This window comes from Neofelis nebulosa, chromosome 8 (genome assembly GCF_028018385.1).
Source record: "Neofelis nebulosa isolate mNeoNeb1 chromosome 8, mNeoNeb1.pri, whole genome shotgun sequence".
NCBI lineage: Eukaryota > Metazoa > Chordata > Mammalia > Carnivora > Felidae > Neofelis > Neofelis nebulosa.
The window spans coordinates 77,163,353-77,173,794 of record NC_080789.1 but is presented as its reverse complement, the minus strand read 5'-3'; the positions used below and the strand labels follow the sequence as shown (position 1 = coordinate 77,173,794).

General features: G+C 34.1%; 1 non-coding gene across 1 annotated transcript; it reads left to right on the top strand.

Moving 5' to 3' along the window:
* The first annotated feature begins 4,836 nt into the window (after positions 1–4,836).
* LOC131484130 (U6 spliceosomal RNA) lies at positions 4,837–4,943 on the top strand. The gene has a single exon (XR_009248041.1). It is a non-coding gene; the product is annotated as a U6 spliceosomal RNA (small nuclear RNA).
* Positions 4,944–10,442: the final 5,499 nt, after the last annotated feature.

The window sequence follows — 10,442 nt, the reverse complement described above, 5'->3', positions numbered from 1 at the left end:
TTTATTTTGAATTTATTTAAACTGACTTGTTTGGATCTTTTTTAAAACCTTACTTCCTTCACTTGAGGTCTTTCTCCGTGTTCTGTGGAAGCAGAAGACTGAGGTGGTTAAGAGTACAGGCTCTTTGTTGATCAGCCTTGGTTTGAAGTCTGGTTTTAGTAATAATAAGCTGTCTGATATTTGGCAAGCTACTTAACATCTCTGTGACTGTTTTTTCATGAAAAATGGGAATAAGAGCTGTACCTGGCTCAGAGAATTCTTATGAAGATCAAGTGAGATAATATATGTAAATGACTTATAGTACTTTCTGGCACTCCATCCATTGTACTCTTTTTTAAAAAAATTACTTATTATAATTCAAGTATAATTAACAGGTAGTGTTATATTAGTTTTATTAATTCTTCTTAATGGCAGAAGATGTGAAATGAACAATATTGCTTTCCTTCTGTTATCTCTAGATCATTTTTCCCAACCAGCAAGTCCACTTTATCCCTTTTTTTCTTCTTTTTTTTGAACACAGATTTAGAAAACTTAATCATGTACGTGTGTTATGGAACATTGGTAGTCCTGAAGATAGCACAAGATGTTTTGCTGCTCGTTAATTTACTCTCAACTTATAGGAAACATATCCTAAACTAATGTGTTGAATTCTTTAATTTGAATTTTTCTTCTATCTTAAAATTTTTCAGTACCTAAAACTTTTTCTGGGACTTTAAAGAAATGAGGATAAGGCAGGAAAACAAAGTGTGCATGAAAATGTTCATGGTAGCATTATTTACAATAAAAATAAAACAACTTAAGTGTTCAAAAATAGGAAAATATTTAAGTGATAACTGTTATGTAGCCATTTAAATTATTATACATTATTAATTTATATTAATAGTGGAATAGTTTACATTAATGTGGAAGAATGTATCATAAGGAGAAAGAGGAAAATGGGTTACAAATTTGTCTTTACACAATAATCACACCTATGAAAAGTAAACAAATTAACTCAAAATTATGCATAGAAAAAATAAAAAGAAAGTAACTCTAAGATGTAAATATAGGTTTTCTTTAGTTACAGGGACTATTAATCATAATAATGAGTATTAGAGATAGTATGCCAAATAAGTACCAAAAGAATAATCATCAATAACTAATAGCCACATATTTTGTTCTGGGAGAACCATCTGTGGTAATATGTATGCTACAATATAACACTATTTTATGCTAGTCAAGTTTTTTTTTTTTTTTTTTTTTTTGGTATGTAGGATAGAATTAAATGTAATCATATTTCATTTGTTTTGCAAAAAGACACAGTATTCCATAGAGGGTTCCATGGCTTCCAGGTACTGTGCCTAATAAGAACAATTTGATAGGCATGGGGGTGCTTGTTTCATAAGGACTATAGCAATTTAGAACATCTTTGGTTAGCCAGGTAATGTGGAGGGATCAGGAAGCTTTTATCTTCCCACACTGGAAAGAGTGGAATTTCGGGGCACCTGGGTGGCTCAGTTGGTTAAGCGGCCGACTTCGGCTCAGGTCATGATCTCACTGTCTGTGAGTTCGAGCCCCGCGTTGGGCTCTGTGCTGACAGCTCAGAGCCTGGAGCCTGTTTCAGATTCTGTGTTTCCCTCTCTCTCTGACCCTCCCCCGTTCATGCTCTGTCTCTCCCTGTCTCAAAAATAAAAATAAACCATAAAAAAAAAAAGAGTGGAATTTCACTCCTGTTATTGAAGATTATCTGGTATATTAACATCATAATCACTTACATTTTATTGAGAACTTATTATGTTCCAGACATAGTGATTACAAAAGTTGTAACAACTTTAACCTTTGCAATGATGCTCTGAGGGTTGCACTATTATTTTTCCCCCCGTTTTACAGCTGACGAAATGGAGGCATAGAGAAGTTAAATAAACTGCTCGAGTTTGCAAGCACAGAGTGTTTGAGTTGGCTGAGAATCCAAAGCTGGCACTATGTTGTACTGACTTTCCCATGATATTGCACTGCCTAAAATCAGAATAATTTTGAAAATAGCAACCCTTTTTTTTGTTTGTTTCCTTCATTCCTTACCTTATGAAAACATTATCTGTGGTAGTCAAAAATTTAAGTCAATTTTATCATTTTATCAAGAGAGAGGCCTCTGTAAAGATATAGATATTTCTGAGTTTTTCCAGGAAATAATGATAACAGAATGATTTGCAAGAAGGAGTTTATATTAATAAACTCAGCAGTCTTTAGTATATACTCTATATTCTTTTGTGTAGATACATGAATCTATATTAACTCACAGTTGTAAAATGATAGGTTAAATACTAGTCCCTAGCTTTTTAAACTTTGTCCTTTCTTGATTGCAAGGTAATTCACTAAAACATTCCACGTAGAGCCTACGTTAGGTTTGTGTGTAGTGTGATGAACAGCAAAATGCTTCTAGCCTCAAGGAACTTACAGTCCTACATATAAACATGTGGATTTGATCTACATTCATATAACAATGGAGCAGGATCCTGTGTTAAAACACAATGACAAATAAGGCACAGTTTCTGGTCTCAAGGAATTGAAAATAATTAGAATACAATATGATGATTAACAATGGATGATATATAAAGTATCAGGTAGAACTGGGAAAGGATTGGGAAGGCTTCAGAGAGGAGATGATACTAGAATTGTCTTAAAGACAAGTAGGAGTCTATCATGTGGACAAATTGGAAATACCATATGAGAAAGACAAATTAGCAGGAGCAGAGGTGTAGTTATATAGGAGAACTTGGGGATGTTACAAGAACGTGAGTGGTTTAAATGTGACTAGACTATAAGAGTATCTATATATTTTAATCATTTTATTTTAATCATGATAAGTGTACTCTCTAATCCCTATACTATTCCCTCACCCCTGCCCCCCCCCCCCCCCCCCCCATATAGGAACCATCAGTTTTGTTCTCTGTAGTTAAGTGTCTGTTCTTGGCTTCTCTCTTTTCTTTGCTTATTTGTTTTGTTTCTTAAATTCCACATATGAGTGAGATCCTATGATATTTGTCTTTCTCTGACTGACTTATTTTGCTTAGCATTATACTCTCTAGCTCCATCCATGTTGTTGCAAATGGAAAAACTTCATTCTTTTTTAGACTGTAAGAATATTTTGAAGAAGAAATAGATAATAAGACTGAAATGAAAGGGAAAGCTCATATTGTGCCTAACTCTCATTTATTTTCTCATAATAACATATCGTTCCCTAACTATATGTCAGGTGTATATATAAAAGACACAGAATGTCTTCTTCACGTTATGGTGATAGTTTTACCCTAAATTATTTTTTTAAATTTGTGCCTTGAAGAAGAATCAGCTTATGTATAGGAACACAAAATTTCAATTTGGTCTTTCAAAGATTTGAGTGATTTGAGAAAAAAACCCATAAACCATTTATGATTCATAATTCATAATTCATTCATAAGTGTTATGCTATGTGTATAAGAAAAATAGGAAAATTATCTAGTACTTTTGAGATTTATATTTATTTTATGAAAGAAGAATAAAATTCTATGTCCTGAGAACATTCTGATCAGCTAGAGAAATTTTACTACAACTTTAAACAGCCACAATAATTAAATATTTTGCTTAGTTCCCATTTGTTATTTTGGTTTTCTTTCCAATTCATCTCTGGCCTTGCTTTCTACATTATTAAAATCATTTGCATCTGTTATGATCTTGAGCCATGATTCTTTTTATAGCTGACATTTTAAATTTATTTGTAATCTCATTTGCTGTTTTACTCGCATTTTGCTTTTCTTATTATCAAATGGCCTATTTCTTATTTGCAAGTCTATAGCCTCCTTTCTACTAAGATCTAGTTTGCATTTTTTATGGGCCTAAAAGAAACAGAGAAACTATTGAAAATAAAAGAAAATATTCAAAGGCGACTTGAGTTCTTTTGGCTGCTCAGTACTTTTTGAGTTACTATCTTTTCAACCCCAGGAAACTTTCTAGGTTAAAAGTTGGCTTTGTGAACAAGTGAGGATGGTTTTGCTGATCTTTCATTCTCAAAAGAAACTTCTCCATAGTACAGCCACCTATTAGAATGAGGTTTTGAATACTGTAGATGGTGAAGTATTTTATCTTTTTTGGAACTTCTTTCCGCCTCTGAAATATTTTAAGGATGACAGTAGGCATTTAGTAAATGTGTTGGGTAATGGCCACATGCAAATATTTTTCCATTATTTACCTACTAAATTTCTCTGTGGTATTTCAAACTCCCCACAAACTGAAGAAGCCTACCCTAAATTGGATCTTTCTTCTACCTAAATCATAACCAGACCCTTTCAAGTTGCTTCTAATTCACTGTAGGACATTTGCAGGGATATTGTCAGGTGAATTTTCTTCTTCCATTCATATTTTTACCACTTTCTGTATGGGGGTGGATTAAAGGTAATACCAAGAAAAACAAGACATGATTCCACCCTCTAGGAACTTGAAATTGACTAGAACCTTTAAAAAAAGATGGAACTCAATAATATAAATTATGTCTCAAAATTTAGGTTGGGAATTAAGTCAGGGAAAGATCAGTTTTTTAAAAAAAGTATTTTTAGATATATATTGTCTGAGCGACGTCTTTCTATGCAAAGGAAATGAAAAAATAATCAAATTGAGAAAGCATAGGGATTCTTTAGAGGGACAGAGAATTTGGCTAGAACATTTAATTAACTGAGAATATTGTAGATGATAACGCTGGAAGGATAGTTTGGGGTCATATTATGGGGGATTTAGGAAGCCAGGCTTAGAGGTTTAATATGCTAGGACAAACAAAGGAATTGGAACAGAATAGCATGGACAAACAGATGTATTAAGAATTTAGCAGTGCTCACTTTGGCAGCACATATACTAAAACTGGAACAATACAGAGAAGATTAGCAAAGCCCCTGTGCAAGGATGATACCCAAATTTGTGAAGCATTACGTACTTTTCAGCATAAGAAACATAGTCAATGATTGTAATAGTGTTGTATGGTGTCAGATGATAGCTACATTTGTGGTGATCATAGCATAATGAATAGAGTTGAATCACTGTGTTGTACACCTGAAATGAATGTAGCACTGTGTGCCAACTACACTCAAAAATATTAAAAAAAGAGAAAATTTTGCAGCAGTGTGTCAGCAAGCTGGGGTCAGAGAGACTCTTGAATTGGAGGGCCAGCCAGAAGGTGTTCATGTAGGTAGGAACTGATGAGGGTCTGAGTCAGAATAATGGAAATGTGTTCTGAAGACAGTGGTTAATGGGGCTATCTACAGGATTGGTCATGTTTTGTCTGGGTGACACAGTGAAAGAAGAGCCAAGAATGAATTGAAGATTTTTTTAACGTATGTCTGACAAGAGAACAGTGAGTTTGTTAAATAGGAGTGAGGAGGAGGAGGAGATTTTGAAAAGATAGGATGATAATTTTAGTTTGTATATATCAAAGTAGAGAATTCCAGCAGGTTTTGGACATGGATTTAGAAACTAGATATATAAATAGTTGAAAGCATAGGAAATTACAAGATCTTTCAGGGATAGAAAGTAAATAAGAAAAAAAAAGCTTCAAGAAGAAAAAAATAGGTATGTATTCTTGGAATTGAAATACATTGTGGTAAGAACTACCATAAAGCAAAAGAAGGTGCCATAGACATCCATCAGGGTCTTTTAGGGTCTTTAAAAGCTTCCCAAGGAAGGGAAGTTTAAGTTGGTATCTGAAACATGATTAGGGGTTGTCAGAATGAGATCTGGTGAAAGAATGCTTTGTAGATTCAGGCCAAAGAGGCTTCCTGACTTATAATTATGTTTTAGAAGGTCTTGTAAAACTCTGATTTTGCTTAATTAAAAACTGTATATCCAAATTGTCTTGCTAAGGCCTTTAAATTTATCTGGATTTTCTGGGTAATAAGCAGAGAGTTTAGTTAATAATTCCTACTGTATTAACTATAAGCCAAAATTTGGACCTATGTTTTATAGCCTTAAATCCTGTCTTCTAAAAACCTTTTCTCGAAATATATGCTGTATCTGAAAATTTCCTCCATGTCTATTCAACTTTTCTCCTATTTAATGTTTGCCATGCTCTTTGAAAATTTTCTTTGTATTTTTTCCTAACATATTAAGGTGCATATCTGCCTTCATTTTTATTTATTTTTTTTTAATTTTTTTAAACGTTTATTTTTTATTATTTTTGAGACAGAGACAGAGCATGAACGGGGGAGGGTCACAGAGAGAGGGAGACACAGAATCTGAAACATGCTCCAGGCTCTAAGCTGTCAGCACAGAGCCCGATGCGGGGCTCGAACTCACAAACCGCGAGATCATGACCTGAGCTGAAGTCGGACGCTTAACCGACCAAGCCACCCAGGCACCCCTCTGCCTTCATTTTTATAAGCTTTTGTAGCATCACTGGAAACTTGTATATTCTGAAAATTAGCAAAGGATTTAAAATTATTTTATAATTGTATGAACAGTTATAAACACAGTTTATGGTTTTTGTAAGGGTAATAATGATACCAATACCGGTAATTCCAAGGTATTAGTGAATGTTAACTATATTCCAGGACTGCCTTGTTCAATATAGTAGTCACTAGTCACATGTGGCTACTGAGTACTTGAAGTGGGGCTTAAATTGAGATGTACTCTAAGTATAAAATATGCATTAGATATAAAAGATGTTGCATTTCTATTGGACAGCATTGTTCTAGGGTATGCTAATAGATGCTTTTAACTGTTTTAAAAAAATTTTTGTTTTACATTTATTTATTTTTGAGAGACAGAGATAGAGCGTGAGCAGGGGAGGGGCAGAGAGAGAGGGAGACACAGAATCAGAAGCAGGCTCCAGGCTCCCAGCTGACAGCACAGGGCCCGATGTGGGTCTCGAACCCACGAACTGTGAGATCATGACTTGCGCCAAAGTCGGACGCTTAACCGACTGAGCCACCCAGGCGCCCCTTTAACTGTTTTTTTTTTAAGCTCCACAAACTACCCTTATGGGGAGCAAATATTATTATTATTCCCATGTTATATATGAGAAAACAGGTCCCATTACAGCTAATCAGTAGTGGAGAAGCCATCTATCCACTCTAGCTTAAACCGAGGACTGGTTTGCAAACAGAAGATAGTAGTTGTTAGGCTAGAGACATGCATTTGACAATTTGCTTCTGTCTTTGCTTTGATAGTAAGTTTTCCATTTCATATATGACACCTGAAGTTGGCTTCATTGTCACTGTCAGTTTTAAAGGCACAGAATCTTTCACATAGGTGCGCACTATCCAAGTGTATTATGTATACAAAAATGTGTAATATACACTACAATGTGCAATGTACATCAAATTAGGTTCAAATACAAGGTTGGGTTCAAACAACTTACTTAGACCTGGAAGTTGTTGCAGAGACTAAATGGAAGGGCCTCTTTTAAATTCTGCCCCAGCTGTATGTTTTATTGTTATAATCTAGTTTTTGTGTGTAGACTAGGGTATTGTTAATATCTTTGTGATCCATTGGGATAAAACTTGGTACCAATTGGATTTCTAGCCTCTTCCAGTTTCTAACTGGAGTTTAGAGTTCTTCAATGCCCAATAGATCCCTAGGTGGTGCTTCTTTGTAATGAATTATAGAAAGCTCCTTTGGGTCTAACTTTGATAGTGGTTCTGCCCCTGCATGGAGATGAGTCTCAGAGAAATCACACTTTAATTTTTTATGAAGCTACTTCTTTAATTTCTTCTTTAGTTAAATGTTATTATGTTGTAGTTGTCCCCTAAGATGGAAGAATTTGAAGAATACTCTCTAAAGAATTCTGATTCTTTTCTGTTCATTCACCCTCAAACTCCTAATAATAGCCACTCTTGTATCCAGAGCCTGAGAGACTGTGCCTTCTTTTCACATGCCCCACATTTACTTCTTTGAGTTTCAAGAATACTCTGATATTTGGTGAATTGTAAATCTACTCATGTTTTATTAATATAACTGTATGCAGTTGTACATTGTGTACTGGCACTGTACTATATCCCTGGTGGTCAGAATGAACCAGTTTTTAATATTTCAGACTCAGTAGGAGGTGTTTTGCAACTTCTCTTGGGGAGTGTTGTTCTATTGATGTCAGTTCCATCCTAAGGCACATTTATTTTAAATGTTAGTATTATAACACAAAAGAGACAGTGATGCTTTGTTAAAATTTTATTTGAAGTATCTTAGGAAGTATTAAAAAATATTTCCCATCGTTTTTTCTTGGGATACTCGTATTTCCTCAGGTAACCATGCAGTGTTATAATTACCCTCTTGATAATTATCAAGTTTTAGCAACTGTTTGTAATATTTTTAGAATACTTTATGTAATAACCATTTATAGTAGCATTTTATGCAAGGTACTGTTTTACATGCATTAGAAAATATTAATTCGTTAATCCTATGATTAAAAATGTAAATATGTATATCCTGGTGACTTGAATGAATTATTACTAAGTACATTCTTGGGTATAAAATATACTTAAAAATTATTTTAGTAATAATATTTTTATTGATGAAAAAGCATGTAGAAAAAAGCATGATGCATCACTAACACTGACTATATTGGAAGATATAAGTTTTTAAGAGAATGAAAGCTATCATTTATCCTTGAAACATCTACTTATCTGTTCATAAATTTATTCATTTATTTATTGATTAATAATTTAGAATACTTTTTACTTCAAAAGGATTTTTAATGGTTTGTAGCATTTGAATATATATAAAAGAATAAATGACTTAAGCAAGTGACAAGCTTGATCAGAAATAATTTAGAAGAATAAAAATGTTTGTGCTGGAATCCATGGGGAGATAGTCACAACAGCAACTAAACCCTCTATTTTTCTATTCTCTTCCTCACTACAAAAGGGAAGGAACATGGGATGAATCATAAGTTTTGTATGATAAAAATTCAAATGAGTTTGTCTGGAAAGTCATTTTTTTTCCTTTTTACTAAAGTCTAGGAAAATATTTTTTGATGGTCTCTTACATAAGGGATGCCAAGTAAAAACATATTTCCACTGTGAGAATTACAATCTTCTAATGACATTACATGGTAACTCCACAAACACCTTTCTGCTAGTAACCGTGCTAACATAATCCAGGCACATTATTTCACTACATGTAATTTAATAACTACAAAACACACAGAACACCTAAAATTAGTCAGAACACAAATCCTATAGGTGCTCACATTTTCAAACTTAGGCACTCTCTTACTTATCACTGTATTTCCAGCACCAGGACAGACATGGCACATTAGAAAGTATTTGATAAGTATTTGGTAAATGGATGAATAAATGCATGAATTAACACTGATTGGTATTTTCATTCAGACAAAGGCCCATAGGGATACAAATTGCAATGTCCTATAACATATTTTTAAGTTCTATGATGATTTTATGAAGCTACTTTTCAAATTTTCTTTAATTATAGATAAAGTCATAGTCAGCCAGGAGGCTATGCAGTGGGGTTATATTTTGACTGAGGCTCTGTTCCTCAGTTTTCCAGTACCATAGAGCTGATTTGTCATAAGTTTATCCAGGAGGGTTCAGTTTCATGCTGGTCAAATTTATAGGAGATGAATTTGTAATTCAAAATGCCAATTTATTGGTTCATAAGTGATACATCTTTAACCTATAAATCAGAATCATTGGTGGCAGAGAAGACAGTTTCATACAAACTCTCTGGGGGAAGAGAGTTTCATATAAATTATAAATCAGAAGACTACATGATGAAGGCATAAAATGATCTTGGGTGCTCATGAAGGTATATCTATCTGGGTTATGGTAACCACATGGATTACTTAAAGGCATTTTTGTCTAAGAAGCCATCCCAGTCCATTAGCTAATTGATAATTCTAGTTAAGGGATGATATAACACAGATGTAGCAGACAATAACAGGTAGTCCATGGAAAAGTAGTTTTATAGTGGCATAAGTGAAAAAAAAAAAGTACAGACTCCTCTTGGAGGATCGTAATTGATTATAGGAGTCCTTTCGTAAAGAAATTTGTTTCACTTAGTTTATGTCTATCTAATGAATTTAATCATCTAATGAATCTAAACTGGGGACAATTTTTATTGACCTACCCATGAACATTTATTAAAAAAAAACTATGGAGCAATGAGTGTGATAGACACCTTTCAAGATATCCAGAGGACACCATTGTGAATTAGACCAACATGTTCTTCAGTTTCCCAGCACTAACAATGTAGTGGGATGGGAATGGGGTTGGATCGATAGTCAGTAGAGAAGGAAGAAATAAAAAGAAATTATGTTTTGAGATATGTGTTATAGTACAACTAAACAAGATACTGAGGTTCCAAGTCACAGGAAGGAACCTGCTTTAGATGGTGGCTGATGAAGGACTATGTCTATGAGGAAGTGAGGTAGAGCTGTATGGTGTAGTAACTCGGAAGGCTGGGAAGGAGCCAGCCATGCAAAGTACAGA